This window comes from Trichosurus vulpecula, chromosome 2, assembly GCF_011100635.1.
Source record: "Trichosurus vulpecula isolate mTriVul1 chromosome 2, mTriVul1.pri, whole genome shotgun sequence".
Lineage (NCBI taxonomy): Eukaryota > Metazoa > Chordata > Mammalia > Diprotodontia > Phalangeridae > Trichosurus > Trichosurus vulpecula.
This window is the reverse complement of record NC_050574.1, coordinates 156,833,398-156,859,856: the sequence shown is the minus strand read 5'-3', so window position 1 is coordinate 156,859,856 and position 26,459 is coordinate 156,833,398. Positions and strand designations below refer to the sequence as shown.

At 39.3% G+C, this 26,459-nt stretch overlaps 1 pseudogene; it reads right to left on the bottom strand.

Moving 5' to 3' along the window:
- Nucleotides 1-4,181: 4,181 nt before the first annotated feature.
- Nucleotides 4,182-7,576, bottom strand: LOC118836800 (annotated as a pseudogene).
- Between the last annotated feature and the right edge of the window lie 18,883 nt (nt 7,577-26,459).

Below are 26,459 nucleotides of genomic sequence, written 5' to 3'. Positions count from 1 at the left end.
GCCCTACTTCCTATTGTACTTTTAAAAAGCAAATTCAACACAGATACAAATAATACTCTCAAGTATGATAGTTCCTTGGCTTTCTTTATCTCTCAGCTAAAATACCACCTTCTACAAGAAGCTTTTCCTAATCTCCCTTAATTTTAGTGCCTTTCCTCTGATGTTACCCCCAATTTATCCCATCTATATCTTGTTTGCACATATTTCTCCCACCCAGTAGGCTGTGAGTTTCTAGAGGGCAGGGACTGCTTTTGCTTTTCTTTGTATTCCCAGGGAGGAACATGCCACAGGTAGGTGCTTAATAAATAGTAAAGAAAGAAGGAAACAAGCATTTATTAAGCACCAAACCTATGGTAAGTGCTTTACAAATATTATCTCATTTAATCCTGATAATAGCCCTGGGAGTAGGTACCATTAGTATCTCCATTTTACAGTTGAGTAAACTGAGGCAGACAGAGGCTAACTGAGTTGCCCAACATCATACAGCTAACAAGTCTCCGAGGCAGGATTTGAACTGGGTTTTGAAATCTTCCTGACTCCAGGCTCAGCCTTCTTCTCCATTTCCTCACTTAACTGCCTCAACAAATACTTCATGGATTGATTGATTGACCAAGCAGATGCCAGGGAAATTGGATAAGGACAAGACAAGGGACCTTAGACTTAGTTGACTACTGTTTGAAGCCTCTGAGTGAGGCCCTCTTATTCCTCTAGAGGACTTCCTACTCCAGAATCATCAATTCCTGACAAAAAAGGGTCCAGTATGAGGCAACTGGAATGTAGTTAAAAGAGCATTGGATTTGGAATGTGCACAATTATTAGCTATTTGACCTCAGGTAAATCACTTGTCCTCTGAAACATCAGTTACTCCTCTGTACCTATAACTCTAAAGTTCTTTGTAAGTGTGAGTTATATTATTATCATAGCTATGTCATCATCGTCATCATCGTCATCATCATCAACTATTAAAAATCTGCCAGAAAAGATCCCAGGACCTGTTATAGAAGTACATATCAACTAGTAATGGATAATTTTGATTGTTTGTGATGGTAAAGCCCTGAGTTGTTTCATACTTAGAGGCCCATTGGCAAAATGCTTCAGGATACACCAGTACCTTGGACAGTACTCAAAAATGTCCAGTGATAGCCTGTCAGTCTTAAGCAAGAACATTTAAAATAATAGCTCCTTATGAGAACTATCACCAGAGTTGTTGAGAATTTCAAGAACACAATTGTTACCCAGCTGATATTGCTGGGAGCTGTCTTGTGAAAGTACAAAATGTCTTTTTTTTCCCACAGGGAAGCTTCCACCCATAATTTCCAAAAGCCAGTAAAAATCCTCTTAAAAAGGAACTGGTTCCTACCATTATGGATGACTATAAAGTAGAGGTGGGGAGCCTTTTCATGTTGGAAGGCTGCATTAATATTTAGCTGTAATAAAATAAAATATAAATTTAAAAGATGAACAAAAATATATTAATAAAAATAAAAGGACTTGTTCTGTAAAATTTGGATTCAGTCAAAAGGCTGCACTTAAAAGGCCATATGTGGCCTTAAGGCCACAGGTTCCCAACCCCTGAATGATAAAATCATTCTTAATAACAGCCAGCTCAACTATAGGAATTTGTCAACAGATTTACCAAGGTATTTTTGAGGTAGAGGGAATTTGCTGCTGATTTATAAATGAGGCAATCCGTCAAGATTTATTTGCAGCACATCCATCTATAAGATGAAAATTTGCAAGACAAAGAAAAATGTATTTTTTAGTTTTATTTATTTTATTTTGGATGTATGGAATAAAACAAGCATTTCCATAGTATAGTGTAATAAAAAAATGATTGCACATGAAACTGCAAATCGATTACATATTACTTGCTATTCCTTTTAACTATGTAATCAAGTTATCATGTGAATTTCTTTTTTTTTTCCCTTCCTCTTCCCTGCCCCAACCCCTACCATAGAGATGGCTACATTAGATACAAATATGTTCTATTCTTCAGTTCTTTGTCTGGATGCAGAGAGCATTTTCCTTCATTTGTCCTTTCTAGTTAATTTGGGTATTTATAATAGTCAAAATGACTTATTTGCTCACAGTTGTTCTTAGAACAATATTGCTGTTATTGTGTACAATGTTCTCTTGGTTCTTGATCACAGAGATAGGCAATGGTGTTGTGTTCAAGGAGTTGCCAGAGGTGCTGGAACAGAGTACCTGGAAGTGAGTAGAGTGGCTAGGTTCTGAAGAGCTTTAAAAAGCCAGTTTTGTCCTTGGGGTATTAAGGAGCTCCTAGAGCTTTTTGAGTAGGTGGGGGTGACATCATCAGACCAACATTTTAGAAAAAAAAATTCACATTGGCAGGATTGGAATAGGGAGAGAATTGAGGCAGAGAGACCAACCAGAAAACTACACAATAGTCCAGGTGCAAGGTGATAAGGGCCTGAATTAGGATCATGGCTGTGCGAATGGAGAGAAGAGGATATATACTAGATGTTGTAAGGTGGGAATGTCAAGATTTGATCATAGATTGGACATATAGTGTGAGTGTGATCATTACTGGAATGACCTATAGGGATCTACTACATTTTGCAAAATATCTGTTGCTCAATGAAATTGGATTTTTGTATTACAGGACCATAATGAACATTAAGACCAGCTATATTTTGAGAGTAGATCAAATAGATGTTTGTTTGATAGGGAAGTACATTTAGCAGAGGCATTTGCTAATGAGCAGTTCCTGTGTTAATTAGATTCTGTATTGAGTGGTCAATGAATGTGATTTACAACCACTAAGCAGAAGTATCCATTTATTCAAATTCTTTATTTTGGTGTGGAGGCAACTCTGGTTTCCTGAAATCTATACTGGCAGAACATAAGTCTAGGCAGTTCCTATGCCAAGAGAGAGAGACTTTAAATATGGGCCCAGTAGGCAGATTGTGTCTATTGCCTGAAGACCAACCTAGCAATGGTGGGCTGATGAAAAAAAAACTTTTCACTTTTTCTAATGGTACACTTTTTATGTATGTATGATTCTCTGCTGCTCGTGCTAATTCTGGCCTAACAATATCAAGAAAACAGATGTTCTTCACCAGCCACACCACCCCAGTTATATGTGGAACCATTAGTTATAGCAAATGGAGAAATTTTGAATGCCGTGGTGAAATTCACTTACCTTGGCAGTATACTTTCCAAAGAAGTACACATAGATGATGAGGTTGACCATGAATTGCCAGAGCTAGCTCAATGCTTGGGAGACTCAAAGAAAAGTATGGTAGTGAAAAGATATTATTCTGCCTACCAAGCTGAAGGTCTACAGAGCTGTTGTGCTAACTTCATTGTTGTATGCCTGTGACACCTGGACAACATACTAGCATCATGCCAAGATACTGAATTGCTCCCATTTGAATTACCTTAGGAAGATTCTGAAGATCACTTAGCAAGATAAGGTACTGGACACAAAGGTCGTTTCTCCAATTGAACTGTCATTTTAGTCCTCTTTGAGTATGAAGGACAACAACCAACCAACCAACACTTTCATGTAGAAGACTTATCAGGATGTATTTTAAGGTTCTCATTTCAGATGCATGATCTCAAAAGCAGAGTTTTAAAAAAATTAATCATTGATATCCTGATTATATGAACATACCTTAAATGGAATAAAGTTTCCACTCATCTCAAAAAAGCTTTTATAACTGCTTAAAATATTTTTGTCCACCTGATGGCATTTTAAAAAGCTGCATTTGAGGATATCTGCTTTGACACAATGAATACTTTATACCAAGTTCCCCAGTTTTTCCATTTGAAGTTTACATTAAATTTTAATGTGTACACCTTCCCTTAAGACATCACAATGCAAACATATTAAATGCTTTTTTTGAAAATGATGGTTAAACAAAGTTCAAAGGTAAAGAGAAATGATGTTCAGGAAGCATAAAGGGCTAATTCAAAATCAGCCTCTGAGAAGGAACTGTACTAATTATTCTATAAAAGGCAAAGATGCATGACTACATTCAAGGACAGAACTGGAAATACATTATTTCAATTAGTGGGAAGAGACGTAATGTTTTAAAACCTGAACAACAAATGTAAAATGTAGTCAAAAATGGGTCATGAATAGAACTGAAGAACAAATTTCAAGTGGGGAGGACTATGTAAATACTGCATTCTTCCTTTAGTGTAGCACCCTTGAATCATATCGCTCCATTTTCAAAATGTCTTCTAAAAAAAATCTCAGAATTGTACTGTCCTGGCAAAACTAAGAGAGTTATCATATAAGTAGGATTTGGAATTTCAATCCAATAGCCATCAGGATCTTGAATAAATGCCAGTCCTTTTATTTTGCCTTCATCAGGTTTCTTCACAAATTTTACTCCTAATCCCTCAAATCTTTTATAAGCATCTTGTATATCAGGAGCAGCTACTCCTATGTGTCCAAATGCCCAAGGGTCTGAATGATGGTAAGTCTGGTTTTCAGTGCCCCATTTGTATGTTAACTGAAGTGTACCTTGCTTGGAAAACATCCAAGCTGTTCTTTCACTTTTATCTTTTGGGATGTCATTTTTATTCTCAAAAGTCAAGAAGTGGAGCAAACACTTCATAGTGGGAAAAATCGTACTTTTGCATTAGTATCATTCCAAGAACCCTTGTGTAGAAGTGATTTTTTTTAGATCCTTTACTCAGAACATTATTTGTGGCAACAGGAAATCCTTGGTGCTGGAGTCTATGTCTAAGCAGAAACTCGGGACAGCCTCTTTAGTAGGGCCCTTGAACACCTGCCCGGTTCCTCCATGGTGAAACCAGGGACACCTGTCGGGCCTGGACTGAGAAAGGAAGATGCCAAAAGAAAAATTATTACCTTTTTAAAGGAAATATCTCATTAATCTAAGCATGTCTACCATGCTATCCTTTCCTGGGAGGAGGGGGAGAGGAACAAAGGAGAAGTAGAGCAGAGTGGAATATGAGAGAGGGAAAAGTACTCTATTTCAAGACAGAAGATCTGGGCCCTACCACTAACTAGCTTCAGGAGCTCAGGCAAGCAATTTCCCTTCTCTGAACTTCAGTTTCCTCACATCTAATACAAAGATAAAACTAGTAATCTACCTCACAGGGTTGCTATAAAGTTCAAATGAGAAAATGGGCGAAGAGTGCTTTGTTGACCATTAAGGGGAGAAAGCTCATTTTCTTTTTGACCAAATCTCTTCTTCCCTGAGGATGCCCTGTGGTCCCAGTGTTCCCTTTCATCCTTGGTTAAAGAAGACAAATAGCACCACCAAACAATCTGTTAGTTCTGCTTTAGCCAATGGTGACTCTAATTGCAGGAGGTTTTAGGGCGGGCTAGAATCCTTCATCTTCAAAGGGTAGTAATTAATACAGAGCAGCTCTGGGATGGAAGTGGGTGTGATGATCCTCATTTTACAGATGGTGAGTCTAAAGGTGACAGGCTTTGACATGTGGAAAATCATAAAGTGAACTCAAACTTGAGGCTCTTTGGCATCTAAGACTGTCGTTACCATCTCTTTTGAGTTCTTTCTAAAGTGATCAACAGTTTCTTGAGATAAATTTCATTTAAGGTCTGTTAAAATGTAGACTCTTTTCTTTCTTTTGTACAAAAATTATTTTTAATTTATGGAATAAAACAATCATTTCCATAACATACTACAATAAGAAATCATACATAAAACTGCAAATCTACTATGCACAACTTACTATTCCTTTCAAATATACAGCAAAATTATCACTTAAATTTCTTTTTTTCTTCCCCTCCACCCTAGAGATAGCTATGATTAGACATGAATAGGTACATTTAAGTAAAATTATCCTATACACACTTCTATTCATCAGTTCTTTCTCTGGATGTTGATAGTGTCTTTTTTCATATGCCCTTTATGGTTAATTTGGGTATCATAATAGACAAAATAACTTATTCACTCAAAGTTGTTCTTAAAACAATATTGCTGTTACTGTATACAATGTTCTCTTGGTTCTGCTCATTTTGCTCTTCATTATTTCATGCAAGTCTTTCCATGTTTTTCTAAAGTTATTGAGCTCATCATTTCTTATAGCACAGTACCACAACTTGTTCCTCTAATTGATGGTCGTCCCTGCAATTTCCAGTTTTTTGCTACCACAAGGAAAGTTGCTATAAACATTTTAGAACATACAGGTTCTTTTCCTTTTTCCCTAGACCAAGTAGTGGTGTTGGTAGGTCAAAGGACACAGATAGCTTAATAACTCTTTGCTCTTCAAAATGGTTGGATCATTTTACCATTCTACCAACAATGAATTAGTGTTCCAATTTTCCCATATCCTCTCCAACATTTGTCATTTACCTCTTCAATCATGTTAGCCAATATTAGCCAATCTCCCTTTTTGAATTCTGTTTCTCCTTCAAAATTGCCCTGGTAGGAGATTATGCTTTGTAGAGGGCAATAACAATGACCACAATAATAATTCCTATTTATGTAATACTTAAAAGTTTACAGAATGCTTTTCCTGACCACAGCCCTTGTGGGGGTGGGTTGTACAAACACTATGTCCATTTTACATATTAGAAAACTGAGGTCAAGAGAGGTAAGTGACATGTTCATAATTCCATAACTTGTAACTGCCAGAGCCATGACTTAAACATAGGTCTTGTGCCTCCAAATTTTAGTGCTCCTGGCACTATATCATGCTGCCATCCTTCCGATTCCATCACCCCTTGTCAGCCCTTCCTTTTGTCCTCCCATCTTTTCATAAGCCTGCCATTTGCACTGCTGGTCATGCACTGTGTATGGGCTGTTCCAATCATAATGGGGTGTACGAAGAGTTATTGACATCAGCTGTGTCATTCTGTAACATGGACAGTGATTTGCTTATCTCCATGGAGCAAGACTCTTACTAAAATAATGGGTCCCTCCAGCCCAGCTTAATAGCTTCCCACTTCAAATTCTGTTGCTCCTTCCTTCCTTCCTTCCTTCCTTCCTTTTTTCCTTCCTTCCTTCCTTCCTTTTTTCCTTCCTTCCTTCCTTTTTTTCCTTCCTTCCTTCCTTTCTTCCTTCCTTCTTTCCTTCCATTTCAACTCAACATAATAGGCATTAACATGTCCAGAATCAAAACTGATCTCAGTTTATTATAAAACAGCATATTAAATCCACCAATCATAGAATGTAAACAAAATGAATGCATAGCAAAGGTAAGTTGGTCTAGAAACCATCCTGGAGCAAATTAGTAAGAGATATTATCTAAGGAGGGGTGGGAATAACTCCAGGTTTGGAATTAAATCTGAGCATCCCATGTTTACAGAGCTAGCCAGAAAGTAATTTGGTAGTTGACACTTGACCCACTTGCACACTGGATCTCATATTACGTGGCCCCTTTGGTGACATGGACAGGAGCCTACCTTGGTCCACTTCTATAGTAACTAGCAAAGACTGTGTCTTGTGGCAAAAGTGAACAAAGCTTAAGAAGGCAATGTCCTTAAATCCTTTGCTACCTTGTACTTTTACTGTTCATGCTCTGTTAATCCTCCTCCCTGATTCACCCTTACCCTCAGCTTTCTCTGTTTCTCAATTCTAGCTTGGTCCAGATCTGTGAGAGGCAGCATGGTATAGTGGATAGAGAGGCAGCCTCAGAGTCAGGAAGGCTGGGTTGAAGCAAAGCCTCTTGAGGGAGAGACAAGAGGAAGTGTGTACCAGGTAAGCCAAACTACCATCACCAATCCTGCCATCACTTCACCTCAGACCCTAGTGAAGATAGCCCAGGACCCCAAATCCAACTTTGGGAATTGCAGTACCCCCAATACCACTGGTCTTCTATCTAGTCCATGCTCTGTGGCCATCATTAAAGGGAGTAGCCACTGTGGAGAAGGAGCCCTTTTCGTTGACACCAGCAATACCAACTGCTGACCATTTGCCACCATTGAACAGGGAAGCCAAGTGTAGCCAAGTATCCCATAGATTACTGGTCTTGTTTGCAGTCCAGTCAGGACCCTGCAGCTATCATCCCAGAAGCAGCTCCTATAGAGATGTGACCTGTCAACTTCTTCACAAGTGCTACAGCCTACTCCCTTAGCAACCAGAGCTCCTCAAGATCCAGAAAAGAAAGTCCTTCACTCCAGAGTCATTGGCACCATCAAATGATTTGGCATCAGAAATGGTATTTCTAAGGATGATTTTCCATCTCTGTTGCTCCTATATTCTAAGTACCATGAGACATTTCCATTTTGCATTGGAATTAGAATGTTAGCTTCTTGAGAGCAGTCTGTCTTGCTTTTCTGTTTATATACCCAGAACTTAGCACAGTGCTTTGAATCTAGCAAGCATTTTCACTAATTTATTTAAATGATTTTCTTTCCAACCATCCATCCACCCACCCATCCATCCATCCACCTGTCCATCTGTCTGTCCATCCATCCATCCATCCATCCATCCATCCATCCATCCATCCATCCATTCCCTCCATCCACCTGTCCATCCATCTGTCCATTCATACATCCATTCGTCTGTCCGTCCATCCATCCGTCCATCTGTCCATCCGTCTGTCCACTCACCCACCCACCCACCCACCCATCCATCCACCTGTCCATCCATCCATCTGTCTCTCCATCCATCCATCCATCCATCCATCCATCCATCCATCCATCCACCTGTCCATCCATCCATCCATCCATCTGTCTGTCCATCCATCCATCCATCCATCCATCCATCCATCCATCCATCCATCCATCCATCCATCTATCCCTAATATTGACCTGCTATTACCTCATTTATAGAATAAGTTCTACTAGGTAACCTCTATAGTACTTTCTAGCTGCCTGGGTGATGTAATGACAAACTTCCTCTACCCCAATGCAGAGTTTCACCTTCTCTACAACTTGAGGCCTTAGAGAGCTGTGTGGAACAATGACAAATTAGGTGAGTTTCTCAGGATCACACAGCCAGTATGTTTCAGAGACAGAACTTGAACTCCCTGCCTCAGAGGCCACCTATCTATCTGCTATACCAGGCTACCTCTCCATTATTCTTATTATGTATAAATTCACCCAAAGGTTGGTAGATAGGTACATGGTGGGTAGGAAGAAGCTTATGTTTTTAGTTGGGTTCAAGTCTTGAAGATCCCATTTGGGGTTTTCTTGGCATAAATACTGGAGTGGTTTGCCATTTCTTTCTCTAGTTCCTCTTACAGATGAGGAAACTGAGGCAAACAGGCTTAAGTGACTTGCCCAGGGTCACGTAACTGATAAGTATCTGAGGCCAGATTTGAACTCAGGAAGATGGGTCTTCCTGACTTCAGACCTGGCATTCTATCCACTGCACCATCTAGCTGCCCTTTGAGGGGTCTGAAACACATTACACACAAGGAATTATAAAGAAGCGCTGTTAAAGATGTCATCCAAGTGACATACGAGAGAACAGAAGATGAACTGGTCACAGAGTAAGCGTGAAGGATAAGTAATGAATATGTCATATATATAAAGGGCCACCTGTACATTGAGAGGACATGGACGAGAGTGGCATAGGACAAGGACTCGCCATTGGCACATTTGAGTATTAAATGTGAATTACTATGATTATGACCATTCACGTCTCCTTTAAGTTTTTAGCTAGTGTTATCATGTAACATGGGCAGCTAGATGGTGTAGTAGATAGAGTGCCAGATCTTATGTTAAGAAGATTCATCTTCCTGAGTTCAAATCCAGCCTCAGACACTTACTAGCTAGGTGACCCTTGGGAAGTCACTTAACCCTGTTTGCCTCAATTTCCTCATCTGTAAAGTGAGCTGGAGAAGGCAATAGCAAACCACTCTAGTATCTTTTCCCAAGAACGTCCCAGATGGGGTCATTGAGAGTCAGACATGACTGAAAAATGACTAAACAACAACAAAATTATATAACATGGTTGGTGCACTGATGGTACCCTACATGATTATGTAACTCTAGAATTGTTGGCTCATAAATTTAAATATAGAAAATCTTGTAGTCCAGTCTTCTTGTTTTGCAAATCTAATGTGTTTTCTGATGTGCACAGAATTGCCTGATGCCACCAGTCAGTTTGTTCTTTAGGAGTCACATCAAACAATTTGGCAGATGATCAAATCTAACCCCATTGCCTGCTGGATGAAGGCTATTGCACAAGGCAGAACTTGGTGTGATCTGAGTGATTAATCTTAGAGTTTTAACCCATCAGCTGTGAAATGGAGGGGGGGAGCGCAACTAATGAATGTTGGAAGAGTCTTTGAGAATCCAAGATGAAAGATATTCCCCAAAGTCAGGTGTAAAAAATCTCACCTTGTGAGTAAGTACAGAGGAAATATTAGCCAACCGAGAAAGCATTAAATCACTGTGACTTGCACATCCTGGACATATGCAGTGGGGCCTGACTCTTCTGATTGAATTGGCCTATAGATGTGGGGATCTACTCGATTCATATGAGATTCCTCTCCTTATTTAAGAGTAGTGCAAGTAGGAAGTGGTTTTGGAGATTGAGAGAGAATAGAGAAGAAAGAGAATGACTCCTTCCTTTCCTCCTTCCTTCCCACCACCCATATGAGTATGTGGAGCCTGTAGAACAATGATTTTCAGATCTCTGTGAGAGATAAAATAAACAATTAATTACAAGGTGTCAAAACTCCATAGGGATTGGGACTCATTGTAGTAGCAGTAAGCTTCCTTTTGCATCAATGAGACTGGTCTAGTAAGAGAATTACACTGATCCGCAATTGGAAAGGACTTCAGAGATCATTTGATTCACTCAATCTCAAAAAAAGAATTCATCATCTTCTTCTCTAAACTCATTTCTCCATAAACTTCCCTATTCCTGTTAAGGGCAATATACTTCTCCAGGTTCAGATGCTTGGTATTCTTTTAGACTCTTGTATTTCACATCCATTTATTTGCCTAGTCCCTCCCCCACCCCATCCATATTACAAATAAGGAAACTGAGGTTCAGAGAAATTGTGACCCAGGTCCTCTGATCCTAAAAACTTTCCCCTGAAGAACCACTCTGTTGGTTGGATAGGCTCATTTAAAAAATATTCAAGATCGTAACAAATTAAATATTTGGAACAAATTTTGGCTCTTTTTCTTTAGTCACTAAAGCTATTCACACAAAACAATTGTTTTGTGTACTCTAGTTAGCTACACGAAATTCTGATGTAAAAGAGGTAGATTAACATATACATGTGACTGTATTGTTTTAACTTTTGCTACGGAGACTAGCTGTGTTAACTATATGACTGTGTTTTCTATTAATTTCTTTAATTATTTGATATTCTAATTTGTGTATGTTGTGCTACATATGCGTTAGGTATCTTAGTGGATCCCAGTATGACTTACACAGACCCAAAATTCTTCACTAGGGGAGGATGTAGAGCAGCACTTAGCACAGTGCCTGGCATCCAGTTAAGTGTTTAATAAATGCTTGTTGACTTGACTTGATGTAATTTGTCCCATTATTATGGCAAAAACCTTTCTAATTCTGAGTCCAAAGGCATATCAGTATGAATCCGTAAAATCTGTGAGTTACAGAACATTTCTCTTTTAAAGAAACTACTGTGTGTCATCCACTGCATCCCAGAGCCCATCTCCAGTAATCTTAACTTTTGTCTTGCCATTGGACTTCCATGACTCCGGAAGAGAGAGTGAGGCTGACGACTTTGTGTAACTCTGCCTCACTTAAATCCAGTTTATGAACAAGTCAAGACATTACTTCAAAATGTCATTGACCCTCTTAGAAAAAGAAGGATGAATAACAACAACCAAGCTATTACTCTTGAACCTATAAATTCTTTTTCAAGCCAATAGCATGTCAAGAAGGTACTTGATTTCAGGATCTGCTATACCCATCATTTGCCACGTGGGTTGATTTTTTTCCCCTTATGGCAATCTGGTATAATAGATGGGACCTGTTCTCAGAGTCAGGAAGAACTGAGTGCAAATCCTGTGTCTTACATTTACTAGCTATGTGACCTTAGGTAAATCACATCTCTGAGTTTCAGATATTTCCCTAGTATTTGTCATAGCTGAAGATAGGTTACAATCTTTGCTGGTGGGGGGAATTCTCTAAACTGAAAAATTCACAAATCATTCTGGTTGATTTTTTTCTATTTCTCATCGTTACTTAAGAATGATTAGTTCTATGATCCAACCATTTGGAAGAGCAATTTGAAACTAGGCCCAAAGGGCTCTAAAATGTACATACCCTTCGATCTAGCAATAACACTACCAGGTCTGTACCCAAAGAGATTTTTTTTAAAAAAGGAAAAAGGACTTGTTTGTACAAGCATGTTTATAGCAGCTCTTTTTGTAGTGGCAAAGAATTGGAAATTGAGGGGATATCTATCAATTGGGGAATGGCTGAATAAGCTCTGGTATATGATGGTGATGGATTATTACTGTGCTAAAAGAAATGATGAGCAGGCAGACTTCAGAAAACCCTGGAAAGTCTTACACTAACTGATGCAAAGTGAAATGAGCAGAACAAGAACAGTAATGGCAACATTGTGCAATGATCAGCTATGAATGACTTAGCTCTTCTCAGCAATGCAATGATCCAAGACAATCTCAAAGGACTCATGATGAAAAATGCCATCCATTTCCAGAGAAAGAACTGATGGAGTCTGGAAGCACATCAAAGCAAACTATTTTCACTTTATTTTTTTCTGTTTTTCCCCTCTTTGGGTTTGTGTCTTTTTTCACAACATGACAAATATGGAAATATGTTTTGCATGACTGTACATGTATAACCTATATCAAATTGCTTATCGTCTAAGGGAGGGGGGAGGTGAGGAAGGAAGGAAGAAAATTTGGAAGTCAAAATTTTAAAAAGATGTCTTTACATATCTTTATATGTCTTTACGTGAGGAAAAATAAAATATTATTTTAAAAAATGACTAGTTGTATAATGGTGACTTAGACAATGGCCTGGGAGGACATGATGTTTTTTTGAGCATCTGTGTGTGTATTTTTTGCTGTGTCCTATAAATTGGTGAGCCGGACTTGGAGTCAGAAAGACCAGAGTTCGAATTCTGCCATTATTCTTATTATGTATAAATTCACCCAAAGGCCAGTAAAGAGGTACATGGTGGGTAGGAAGAAGCTTATGTTTTTAGTTGCGTCCAAGTCTTGAAGATCCCATTTGGGGTTTTCTTGGCATAAATACTGGAGTGGTTTGCCATTTCTTTCTCTAGTTCCTCTTACAGATGAGGAAACTGAGGCAAACAGGCTTAAGTGACTTGCCCAGGGTCACGTAACTGATAAGTATCTGAGGCCAGATTTGAACTCAGGAAGATGAGTCTTCCTGACTTCAGACCTGGCATTCTATCCACTGCACTTAAAACTAAAAGAAACCTTAGAGACCATCTAGTTTACATTTCTCATCTGGCAGAGGACCCTGCCGTCAGGGCCCAAAGACTTAAATGACTCGACTAAAGTCCCACAGCTAATAAGGAGCAGTGCCATGTCTCAAATCCAGATCTTCCGACACCAAAACCAGTGTTCTTTCTGCTCCATTATTTTTCTTTTGTTCTGTGTGTGTGATTTTTATCAATGAAAGGAATTCCTCCAGGCAGTCAATAAACATTTATTAAGCATCTGCTATATACCAGGCACTGCTCTAAGTTCTAGGGATACAAAGAAAGGTAAAAGACAGTCCCTGCCCTCAAGGAGCTTAAAATCTAATGGGGGAGACAAATACATACAAATAAGTTATATATAGGATATACAGGAAATAATTAACAGAGGGAAGGTGCTAGAATTAAGGGGATTGGGGAAAGCTTCCTGTAGATGATGGGATTTTAATTGCTACTGGAAGGAAACCATGGGGTGGAGATGAGGAAAGAGCACATTCCAGGCATTGGGAAGAGCCAGATAAAATACCAAGAGAGTGAATGTCTTGCTAGAGGAACAGGAAGGGGGCCAATGACCCTACGTCAGAGAATGTGGGGAGGGTGGGGGCAGAGAGAGCATAAGGTAAAACTTGACTACCAGTGTGGATCAATATCTACTCTGTAATTTGTGGTCTAAAGTTGCCTAGGAAACTTAGAAATTCAGTGACTGGCCCAGTCACATTGGCCTTCCTTTTGCATTTATGAGACTGGCCTAGGCACAGAAACAGAGTGGGAAAGGACTTTTGTTGTTGTCGTTCAGTTGTTCAGTCATGTCTGACTCTTCGGGATGCTGTGGACCACGGGATTTTCTTGGCAAAGGTACTAGAGTGATTTACCATTTCCTTCTCCATTGGATTAAGGCAAACAGAGATTAAGCAACTTGTCCAGGGTCACACAGCTAGCATCTGAGGCCAAATTTGAATTCAGATCCTCTTGACTCCAGGTCCAGCACTCTATCCACTGAGCCATCTAGTTGCTGTGTGGACTTTAATCATCTATTCCATATCTTTCCCATTCCCCATTCCCCACCACCTTTTTACGGATGAGGAAACTGAGGCTCAGAAAAGTTCAGAGACTTAGGTCCTCTGACTCCAAATCACAGCTCCTTCTCCACTGGACCACCAGTCCACTGATTTTTGTCAGTTTCAGCTACTATGTGTCAGAAGTGGGACTTGAACCCAGGTCTTCCTTGCTTTTTGGCTGCCCAGACACTAGGTCACAGCACTGTGCTGTCTTGCAGTTTCTGATTCCTGCAGGACCTTTTATTCTTTTCACTTGGATTCATAACTGCAGAACCCAAAGTCACATTCATAAGTATAGGGATTAGATTCATCAGAGAATAAAAAGAACAGGCTGTAAGATTCCTGACTGAAAAATTTTAAACATACAGCGTATAATATAATATGCATTACAGACAATAAATTTAGTAGTGTTGCAAGTTAATTCAGAATAATGGAGTATTATAAAGCCATTATAACAATAATCATGTCCTGTATGTTTTTACGTAGCTCAGAGGTGTCCTATCTGTGGGTAATTAAGTAAAAGGTATCTTTGAGAGGAATACATGGTAATTTTCAGACCGGTTAGACACCAGAAAGGGCAGAGCTGGTTCCAGAAAATCTGGAAAGACATCAAAGTCACACCGCACATCTGAGTGAACTCCTTCAAAGGAGTGCAGAATTACACGTATCTTTTGCAAAGCTTCAAGAATGATTTCCCCATACAGTGTTAGACCTGAAAGGCAACTCAGAGATCACCTAGTTCAACTTCCATAGGGGAATAAGGCCCAGACAGGCTAAGAGACATGCTCAAAACCTCATGCTCAGTTAGGAGCTCATCTCCACCTGAATAACTCATTAACATTGCCTCCTCTTCCCCAAATATGTGACTTTTAAAACCAAATATGTGACTTTATTATTATAGGCAGGAGTGTACTGATAAATGTTTAACAATGCTCTCTGAAAAAAAATGTAGACAGAACATAATTTTAAGTTTAATCTGCATAATTCACATTCTCTCCTTCAGTTTCTTAAGTATGGAAAATTAGCAAAACAATAAATCAAGCCCTAATTTATGGTGTTTACTGATTTCTGAGATGTAAATACTCCCACTGCAAATTAAACAATCAGCTCTTGTGTTTGAATCTGGACCCAGCACATCTTTGAGTATACAGGGCCCTGGTGAGGGAATTCCCTCTCCCAGACTGGCATATGCTTGTCCATTTAGAGAAGTGCTCAAGGCGCCGAGACATTAAATGATTTGTGAGTCACACAGCCAGTGTATGCCAGAGAAGTAGGACTAGACTCTTGGTCTTTCTGATTCCAAAGCCATCTCCTTTATTCCTTATTCCACCTTGACTCTCAAACTTATATACAAAACAGAATTCACCATCTTTCCTTTTAAATTCATTCTTCTGCCAAACTTGCTTATTTCTGTTGAGGGCAGTACCCTTTTCTCAGGTTCATATACTTGCTGCCACCTTAGATTCTCACGTCTTCTTTACTTCATTTCCATTTATTTGCCTAGTCCTGTCACATCCATCTCCTTCTCTCCATTCACATAGTTATGACCTTAATTCAGGCCATCACCACCTCTCAGTTGATTTATTATAAAGTCTTTACTTTTTAAAAATAAACTTTTATTGAGGTCTTTTTTCATATTACCATATTTTCTCCCACTATCCCTCCATCTTTTCCTTCCAGAGAGTTATCCTATACAGCAAATAGTATTTTTTAAAGACCCCCCCCCCCCAAAAAAAAACCAGAAAAGCAAAAAAATCGCTATAGCTGATCAATACATTTAAAAAATCTGAAAATAGGGGGCAGCTAGGTGGCACAGTGAGTAGAGCACCAGCCCTGGAGTCGGGAGAATCTGAGTTCAAATTCGGCCTCAGACACTTGACATATGTACTTAGCTGTGTGACCTTGGGCAAGTCACTTAACCCCAATTGCCCTGCCCCACCCCAAATCTGAAAATATGTGCAATGAATGTATACCACACGTGGCCTTCTCATCTCTGCAAAGGGGCAGGGGGGGAGTACTTACTCTGATCTCTTCTTTTGAGCCCTGCTTGTTCTTGATAATTTTGCAACATTTACATTTGTTTTTTTTTGTGAGTGATTGTTCTGACTATTAACATTGTTGCAGTCATTGTGCATATTGTTTTCTTGGCTCTGTCTACTTCACTCTGCATCAGTTGGTATAATTGTTTCCATTCTTCTCTGTATCTGTTACATCTGTTATTTCTTACACCACTGTAATATTCCATTACATAGAATGGTCTCTTAATTGGTCTCCTTGTCTCTATTCTCTTTTCTCTCTAATCCACCCTTCACTTAGTTTCCAAAATAATCTTCCCGAGGCACAAGTCTGACCATTTTTCTTCTTTGCTCAAAAATCTTCAGTGGTTCCCTACAACCTTTAGGATAAAATTCAAAGACCTATACAATCTGAGTCCTACTTATCTTTACTGTCTTGTTCTATATTGTTTTCCTTTTTTGTGTACTCTACATTCCAATCAAATTGTTCTAATAGATATTCTCCAACTTGACCTTTCACCTCCTGCCTTTGCACAAGTGCGCAAGCTTTTTTACCATTTCTGGAATGCCTCGTTTCTGCCTCTCAGAAGTCTTACCATTCTTCAAGACTTTCTTAGGTTTCACATTCTTCATGAAATTTTCCCTGATCCCTTTCTTTCATGTTGTTAATGCTTCCCTTCTCCTTAATTTTACTTGTTATTTACTTGTCCATATATACATTTGTGAGCTGGTGAAAATAATGTGGATTAATATGGCCTTTGTGCTGCCCCACCCCTACCCCAGGATGTATATATGACCTGAGACTGGACATTACCCTATCTCCTTCCCCAGCCTCTTGCTGGATGGCGCAGTTTCCTGCTTCCTGGCCCACATTATTTATGAGGCAATTCAGAAAAGACCTTTATGTCACCATGATGATTATCCTACTATCTTCCTTTATGGATGACAGGCCATATTAGTTCATTGTCTAAAACTCAAGTTGGAGCCCAAAAGGGATTTCGGCCTTTGGCCAGAGTGGCTGCCATTGTGTGATTGCATGACCAAAGGCAGACCCCACTGGGTGCTGCCCTCATATGAGGGCAATGGGGACAACATATTGAGATTGTTCCTTGTTTTCTTCCTCCTCTAGTGAATAGAACAAAAGTTTCATTAACTGTTACTCCTGTGCGATACTACTGTTCTTCATCTGAACTGCTCTCTCCCTTCTGCACTGGAATGTTATATCTGTCCAATAGAATGGATTTGTTTTACAATCAGGAACTTTAAAAAAAATTGGGTGTCCTGAGTACCTCAACTATAATAGGCACAGATTGTTTGTCAAATTGAATAATATATTTGTTGAAATGCAGAACTAAAAGTAGAAACCAGGTCTCTTGACACTCGGTTCAAGTATTCTTCCTACTATACCTTGCTTCTTGTTTTCAATTGGTTAACCACAAGTCAACAGTTTTCAAAGGTTAACCTATCTAGCTAAATTTTCTTGAGAGAGTAGGCTCTCAATAAATGTTGAATTAAATTGAAACCTTCTCTGATTCTTCCCAGCTAGAAGTGATCTCTCTCTTTCTCTCTCTCTCTCTCTCTCTCTCTCTCTTTCTCTCTCTCCAAACTAATGAGATTCTCTCTAAATTTTGGATTTAGAGATGAAATGAATCTTAGAGGATCATCCAAAGCAGGTATTCTTAAATCTCTTTTGTTTTGTGGACTCTCTTGACAGTCTGGGGAAGCCTATAGACCCCTCCCCAGAATAACATTTTTAAAAACATAAACCAAAAACACATAGGATTATAAACAAACTAAAGATTAGTGAGAATAGAAATGTCATTTTTTCCATTTCATAGTGGACCCCCCTGAAAGCTTTCTACAGACCCCTTGGGACCCTAAGGTTAAGAACTTCTCATCTAGTCCACTAATCTTTTCATTTTACAAAAAAAATGAAGTTTGTCCCAGACTTGTCCCAGAGTGCACATCAGATTAATGGCAAACTTTGGATTCAAACAGAGGTCTTTTGATTCAGAAACTGCCATCTTCTTTTGGGTTACTATAACAATAAAATATCTATGACTTATGTAGTTAGTAGACTTGGGTAATACCACCTCATCCTCCAAAGCTATTTTTATGTCAGTGGACTTAGGGATCAGGATAGGTTTGGAAAAATCTTCAGCAATCTTTAGATTGACTGTTGAATTTCGAGGAAGTTGAAAGCAATTAGGGTATAGGCCAGTATGAGAGGCTATGGGAATTATTAGGTTCCATTTTGTAATATCTGACCCAAGTGTGATCCTTTTCTCTAGAATCCTAAGCTTTAGGGGTATTTGGAATGAAGGTAGGGATGGGTAGCAAGAGAGCAAGGTGTACCAATTGCTTTCTCTTGCATACCTGCCCTATTATGTAGGTAGGTAAACAGTAAGCCCTCAATAAATATAAACCTGACTTGACCTAAACCTCTAGGCCTGGATCAAGCTGATTCCATTTAAGTCTTTTTTGTTTGTTTTTGGGGTTGTTTTGTTTTTTGTTTGGGTTGTTGTTTTGATTTTTGGCCAGAAGGTTTGAGCTCTGGTTGTTTCAGTGCTAGGTCTGAGAGCTCCAAATGGTGAAAGTTGAGTTATTGTGGTCCTTTCTTCCTCCATCTTGCCCAACCTAAGCCTATTTTTAACCCAAAAATCTTTACAGAGGATTAGATATCATTAAATTTGTTCTGTAGGAAAGTGCGATCCCAGTAAGTGACTCTCCTTTTCACTGCATTCTCCTTATCCAGCCAAATTGAAGAAAAATGTAATTTTGTGATGAAGTGAAAAGAACCTGGAATATGGAGCCAGAGGTCTTGGGTCTAAATTCTGGCTAGGTCACTTACTATATATCTATGTGATCTTGAACAAATCACTTACCTCTCTTTGGGCCTCAGCATCATCATTTGGAAAATTAAAGGGTTGAGCTAGATTGGCCTTTCAGGTCCCCACCAGCCTTCAATCTACAATTCCAAGTTAGCCTGTGGTCATTTTTATACTTTACACTTTAATATACTCTATACTTTAATATACATTCATATTTTAAAGAATTAAACTAAAAAACTGTGTGTGTATGTGTACTTTCTTTTTGGTTTAAAACTTGTGTAGGTGTCCTTTGCTTATGTACCACATTCATTTCAGAATATACCCCTTCCCCTGCCCTCACCCAGTGAATCTTCCCTTGTAGCAAAGATTTTTAAAAAATGGTTGATCAGAATCAACCTCTGTCTGCATTACCTCTGTCTGACAGAATATGCATTGTTCCACACTCACATTTCCCCACCTTTTAAACAAAAGTAGGGAGATACATTTTTTTTTATCTTTTCTACAACGCCAAGCTTATAATTATACAATCTTCAGTTTTGTTTTATTATTTCCCTTTACAATGTTATAGTCATGGTGTTTTTTGTTCCCTTGATTCTGCTTATTTCCTTCTGCCTTTGTTCACAGACTTCATCTTTGTGTTCTTCATATTAACTGTTTCTTACAGAGAAGTAATATTCTATTGCATTCATGGACCACAGTTTGTTTAGTCATCCTCTAGTTAGTGGGCACCCAACTTGTTTCTAGTTGTTTGTTATGAAAAATCCTGCAATTAATATTTTTACAACCAAACTTTTGAGAACTATTTCAGGATAGGCCTTCAGGTAGAAGCCAGGAGAATGCTATGGTAAATTTTAAATTAAATTGTAGAATATTAAAGTAGCCAAAGAAATATATAATAATGATTTATGGCTGCACAATCTGTCTATTGTGGTCCAGTTCACTCAAGTCTACACTCCATGAAGACATATGCCTTGTTTTATTCTTCTTTATATCTTCTATAGCATGAATGATCAGGGAGTGTTTGAATAAGAAGGGAACTTAGTCATCATCTAACCCAACTTCTTTATTTTATAGATGAGGAAACCAAGGCCACGATGAAATGTTTTTGTCTAAGGTCCCAAGGAAAAGTACTGTAAGAGGAGCAGTGAGCAGAGCACCGGCCATGGAGTCAGGAGGACTTGAGTTCAAATCCGACTTCAGACACTTGACACACTTACTAGCTGTGTGACCTTGGGCAAGTTACTTAACCCTAATTGCCCTGCTTTCCCTCCTCCAAAAAAAGAAATACTATAAGAAAGAGGATTAGAACTCAGGAATCCAGACACTCACCCTATACATTTTCTATTATGCCACACATCCACCTATAGTGTCTTGCAGATAAAGTATTGTCAATAAAAATTAATGGAACTAAAAGGAATTGAATGGAATTGGCTTATCTATTCCATGAAGCCATCATTGATCCCTACAGCTATTAAGACTTTCTCCTTCTGCATGGTTCCTTGGGCTAAGGCTTGCTTATGTATTCATTTTTTTCCTCCCAGTTTAACATAAACTCCTCGAAAGCAGGAACTGCTTCGTTTTTGTTTGTCTATGTACAGTGCCTAGCATGATACTTTGCAGATAGCAAGTGCTTAATAAGTATTCGGGGAATTGTAGGATTTATCAAACATAGTGTAGCTCAGTAGATCCCATGAGACTGTCCTCCCCCTTCCCTGCCCAAACCCTCCCAATGTCCTTTGCTCCTTTTTCTCTTCTGACTAGGCACTGATACTCAACAACCCTACCACTCTCCAAGTAGGGAACCCTGATTTCCGTCTGCTGTCTAACTCTTCAACACACTCCTTACTCCCCAATGGCGGTAGATCACTTTTTTGGGACAGACACCTCAATGAATCTTAAGGACTCCAGGGCCTTGCCATCTGCCCTGCATCTGAACTCTACTAATGTTTTGTCTTCTTCAACTAGAGTGTCAGCTCCTTGATAGATAATAATAGCTAGCATTTATGTAGCAACTACCATGTGCCAGGCATTGTGGTAAGTTCTTTACAAACATTATCTCATTTGCTTCTCACAACAACCCTGGGAGATAGGTGCTACTGTCAAGGAAATGGAGGCAAATAGAAGTTCAATAATTTGTCCAAAGTCACACAGTTGGTAAGTGTCTGAGGCTGGATTTGAACTCAGGTCTTCCTGACTCCACACCTAGCACAATATTCACTGTGTCATCTACTGCCTAAGAGAAAGAACTGCCTTCTTTTTCTTTTTGGAGGGGGGAAGGCAAGGCAATTGGCGTTAAGTGACTTGCCCAAGGTCACACCTAGTAAGTATGTCAAGTGTCTGAGGTCGTATTTGAACTCAGGTCCTCCTGACTCCAGGGCCGGTGCTCTACTCACTGCACCACCTAGCTGCCCCTTCTTTTTCTTTTTGTATCCCAGTACTTGGCACATAGTAAATCCTTAACAAATTTTTCATTCATTCATTCATTCATTCATTAATTCATCCATCCACCCATTCATTCATTTATCCGATTATCTCTTGGCATTATGTCACACTGACTTATATCTTTTCCTAGAAGATATATATATATATGTATATATATATATATGTTTGTGTGTGTGTGTGTGTGTGTGTACGTACATTTTTTTTTCCATGGAGGACAAATGCACAAACCTTCTGGTTCTCTTTTGGTACAACCAAGCTATATTAGTAGACCTTCTGGTAAACGCTGCTGAACAAATAGATTTCAACCTGCCTAGACCTACGGGAAGGTCATTTGGTACTGGAACAGTTGGATCCAGTCGGGTCCTAAGGGTTCCAGTCCTAATTTGACTCTGGGACCAACCTGAAGCGAACCCCAACCCTATCATTTTTTTCTACGTTCTTGTCTCATGGTGTAAGCTTGGATGGTAGCTTGATTGTTATGGGAGCTGCCACTTGCTACTTGTGTGATCTTAGGTAAGTCACAACCTCTCCAGGCCTCGATTTTCTCATTTGCTGAGCAAGGAAACTGGATCGGGATGCACCTATAGTTTGTATGTCCTTTTTCTCACGAGGATATAATCATGCTCACACCATGCACAAAAGATAACCATGTGGCAAACCTAGTTCCAGAGTCATATAGGCTAGTCCGGCTCAATTGGTTTCCGACTTACCACAGCTGCATAGCTTACATTGTGTGCATGGACATTGTTTCTGGAATGAATGAATGAATGAAGAAGCATTTAGTAAGCACTGCTTAGCATTGTGCTAGGTGCTGGGAATACACATAAAAGCAAGCAAGAGATTTCCCTGACCTCAAGGAGCTTACATTCTTTTTAAAAACTTTGTTTTTTTAATATAATATTTTATTTCCCCCCAATAACATATAAAATGATTTTTAAACATTTAAAATTTTGAGTTCCAAATTCTATCCCTCCCTCTCCTCTCCCTTCCCTGAGATGGTAAGCAATCCAATATATTTTATACATGTGCAATCAGGAGCTTACATTCTTATGAGGAAATATAACATATATGGGGATATGGTGGCCAGGCATGAGTGTTTTGGGCAAGGAAATCAGAGTGAATGGTGATTAGAGCCACAGTGCAATTGATTGTTATATCCTTTCCAGGAAATGTTGGTTTGATTACTATTCTCAGAGTTAGATTTAGAAAATGGGGAAGGTGAGATTTAGGGATGACATATATGAAGACGGCATAGCATACAGTTGGCCAGGACATCTTGTAATGGGCCTGGGTTGGGGCAAAATAAGGTGAGTGCTCATTAGTTAGAACACAGAGTCCAAAGAACATCAAGATAATTGCCCAGTTGTTATTTTTACAGGTCCAATGAACAATGTCAGGTGAGGCATTCCTGTTTTCTGATCTAGAACCAATAAGTGATTGGATGTTTCAGGTAGAGAGGTTCCAAGTCTGGATAACAGAAGATGGAGGAGCCATCAGCTGAAATAGGGAAGATAGGCAGAAAGACAAGTGTGAGAGGGAAGATATTAAGTTCAATTTTGAACAAGTTGAGTTTGATAGACTGACAGGATGTTAATCAAGTATTCATAAGCACCTACCATGTGTCAGGTGCTCTGCTGAAGTCATACAAGTAGAGATCATTGTATCATAGACCTAGAGCTATAAGGGACCTTGGAGATCATTTAGTCCAATCCCTTTATGAAGAACAGAGAGGTTAGATTGCTTGTCCAAGGAACCATGGGTAGTAATTGGCAGGTTGAACCCAGATTCCATTACTGACTTAAGCATTTTTTCCCTTGTACTACAGAGCCTCCCTATATCAAGCATATGATGAACTCTTCAGAAGTATATGTTGAGTGAATGAATGGATGGATGGGTGAAGGAAAGTATAAATAATAGGTATTAGACAGTCTTAAATGTCTAACAGGTATTAGAAAACCTTAAATTAGACAGCTCACTCTCGTTTAATTTCAGAGAACTGTCCTTCATTTGGCAACAAAAATACATTTAAGCTGATGAATATTTAATCCTTTCCATTCTAAACTACTGTTGGTGGTTTCTGTCTCCCCACAAAGCACTTTATGGAGTGCATTACTAGGATTCTGTGTGTATTTATGAGATGAATTTCACACACTTTGGGTGTGTTCCAGTTCAGGGGAGCCGTGTGTCTCAGTATACTTTATTGGCCAGCAGCAACCCTGTAGAGCTTTGTTGTGTTAACATCTAATGTCTTTCACTCACCAAAGGCATAATCACAAGCAGAATTTTTGCCAGAGGCAGAAAATGTTCCCCTTTCCCTGTTTTGAATCCTTCATTTCATAAAGCAAATGTTTTGATGAGAAAAAGCTTATAAACTATTAAGGTTGGATTTCTCTTCTTACAGAGAAATAGTACTACAGCCAAGTGAAGCTCCACCCCCTGGTATCAGGCTTTCAGTCTTGTGATTGCTTCATCTCTTTCTGGACAGAGATGAGGGGCTGCACAACAAGCAGGATATTATGATTTCTTAAAGCAAAAGATAAGATGCTAATTCCCAGGTTGGAAGGCACATCAGAGGCCTGACCTGGAATTGAACTAGAATCTGTTCCATAACACTCCATAGTAAGGGAGTCATCCAACCACTGCTTGAAGACCTTTAGAGATGGGAAGTTTGCTATCTTCCAAGGCATTGCATTTGGATAGTTTTAATCATTAGGAAACTTTTCCTTATGTTGAGCCTATCAGTCAATCAATCGCTAGATTTTATTAAATTTCTATTATGTGCCAGGCACTATGCTAGGGGCTGAAGATGCAAAAACAAAAAAAACAAAATAGTCCCTTTCCTCTAGGAACTTTCACTCTGTCATGGGAAACAATACAAACACATAAAAGTAAATATAAAATATATATGGGGAACCTAAGTGGTGCAGTGGATAGAGTTCTGGGTCTGGAGTCAGGAAAACCCATCTTCCTGAGTTCAAATCTGGCCTCAGACACTTACAAGCTTTGTGCCCCTGAACAAGTCACTTAACCCTGTTTGCCTCAGCTTCTTCATCTATAAAATGAACTGGAGAAGAAAATGGCAAAACACTCAAGTATCTTTACCAAGGAAACCACAAAGGGAGTCATGAAGAGTCAGACACGATTGAAATGTTTAAGCAACAACAAAAATGCCGAGTGAAAAAAAGGTAATGTCTGGGGGTGGAGGACTAGCACTTAGGAGGATCAGGAAAGACTTCCTCTGCAGGAAGTGGCATGTGAACTGAAATCTGAAGGAAGTTTGGGATTCTCAGAGGCAGAAGTGAGGAGGAAGGGAATTCCAGGCATAGGGTTCAGCCTGGACCAAGACACAGAGATGAAATATTGCAGGTGAGGGACATCAGAGACAGTTTGGCTACACATTAGGATATGTGAAGGGATTAACATGTAATAAAGCTGGAAAGATAGGCTAGAGCTAGTTTGTCAGGGGCTTTAAACACCAAACTGAGTAGCTGGTATTTTGTCCTAGAAGCAGACATACATATACTTTAGGAATATCAGTTTGTCACTTGTGTGGAGGAAAACTCTGCTCTCTACAATTCTCTCTCTACCTCTCCCTGACTTCTCATGGTCCTAGTTATGTCCTCTGGGGGCCAAGTTGAATAAGCCTTGTCAACTGGACCAGAACTGGCCTCTAACCTGTGGGTGGACAGAGCCAAACAAACAGAACAAGCTAGAGACAGGAGAGTCAGGACATAAAGAGAAATTTAATGAATTTCAGAGTGAGGAAAATGACATACGCACATGGAAGCCACCCCTCTGAAGATAGAGGGCTTAAGGCTGCCAAGACTGGGTCCACTTACATACATGAAAGAGGTTGGCTTGCAACACAATCATTCTTAGATCTTGAGATAGTTCTAATGGTTGGCATTTCTTGGGATAATACAAGCATTGTTGGGTCCCATGGAACAGTCATTGCTTCAAGTCTTAGGAGTCATGGCCACTCTTCCAGGGACAGAACCAGAGCTCTGTGACAGGAACAGGAGCACAGCATATATCAGTGACACAGAACAGGGATTGTGAACATGTGATGGTCTAAGCAACACACTTTGCCAGAGGGTGATATCATCCTGAGTGCAAAGGATTATTGCTATGTCAAGATCAGGGCACAGCCTACTTGTTAAGTCTTAGCTCTGGAAAATGGTATCTTCAAAATATTTTGAGTTTGTTTTTCTCCTAATGCCAACTTTCCAAATACCTAAGGCTTACTATCACATCCTGTCTTCTCCCCTGTGACTACCACCCTCCAAATTCTCTTTTCTGAAGACAAAAAATTTCCCAGATATTTCCATCAAACCTTGTATGAGATAAAACCATCCTGATTGTCCTTCTTTGAGCCCTATCAGCACAAATGTCAACATCCTTTTAAAAATAGAATGGGACTCAATGTTCCCACCCTAGTCTTCTACATATTAGTGTCAGTGTAGCTTTTGTGTCAAGTAGATCTCTTCTTTAAAGGTTGGTACCACATGTATGCAGTAGATTGAACCTACTTCCATTATGTTAGGCCACTTAGGGAAGGAGGTGTACTTCTGAGGGCTGGGCTTTAAAGGGGTTGTTGCTACTTTCATGAAAGTGAGAGGCAGGCTAAGGTATTCCAGTAAAAACTGGTTGACCACTTGTAGATGTAGGCAAGAGAAATCATTCTTCAAGTAGAGGTTGGACCATACCACCATAAGCAGAACTAATCAGGTCCAGTATTGTCTAATGTCTAAAGATAAATAAGGTCAGCCTCTATCAATGGTTAGATAGGAGAA